This window comes from Penaeus monodon, chromosome 27 (assembly GCF_015228065.2).
Source record: "Penaeus monodon isolate SGIC_2016 chromosome 27, NSTDA_Pmon_1, whole genome shotgun sequence".
Taxonomy (NCBI): Eukaryota; Metazoa; Arthropoda; class Malacostraca; order Decapoda; family Penaeidae; genus Penaeus; species Penaeus monodon.
Window position 1 is genome coordinate 26,009,358 of NC_051412.1, and position 959 is coordinate 26,010,316.

Consider the following 959-nt stretch of genomic DNA (forward strand, 5'->3'; position numbering starts at 1 on the left):
CTTTGATGAATGCACATTGATAGCTGAACACTATTATTGAACTGCAATAAGAGCATAACAATATTTAACAGATTTCTAAGAACTCCCATAGAAAATAGAACCTTGTTGCGTGCCAAAATAGGACTGAAGCAAAGAACACTTTGGACTGGTCAGACGGTTCTGGTTCAAGACTCAGGTACCGCGAGTGGAACCGCGGTTTTAGACAACCCGAAAATATCATGATGTGGAAACGCATTGCCTGGTGAGCCAATGTGCTACCAAGTGTAGATTCGCAACCGTAAAGCTGTGTACTGTTTTAGTACTTTGTGTCATTTGTAATATATTTATGTATTTATTCCGGATGTAACATCTTCCAAGCTCTCTAACGCAAACATCAAGTCGTCTAGTGAGAAACAAAACGCTGAATTCCTCGTTGGCTCGGTGAACCATTGTTTATTGTTTGAAAACGTAGTTTGTAGTGCTCACAGCACTAGGGTATCTACTACATAAGATAACAGAAGACCATGCGGATGCCAAGGACATCGCCAAGCAGCTCAGGAAGCTTAATGCCACGGGAAGTGTGATAAGAAAATATATGACTTGTGTATTTATAAGGCTGAACAGGAACCGCTTCGAGCCAATTTTACCATCCGTTTATTACTGTACAGCCAAAGATTCCTACAGGGCAAGTGTTATTAAATAGCTTGTAAGGTGTTTCATAATACTAATTTTCGTGGGTACCTTGGTGCTCCAAGCATCTATACTGCATTTGTAATGTTCAGACTTAACTAATAGATTTTGAGAACTGCCATTTGCAGCATAAGATCACGACTGCACAAAAGTGACTGATTTGATCAATGCCTTCCTACTTCCCGAGCTTTATAGTATGAAGAAACACAAGCACTATTTGTTCCTTGCTTGATATTAGAACTGCGAACGGTATCCCATTTTATATTTTCAGTATTACCTTTATGATATCT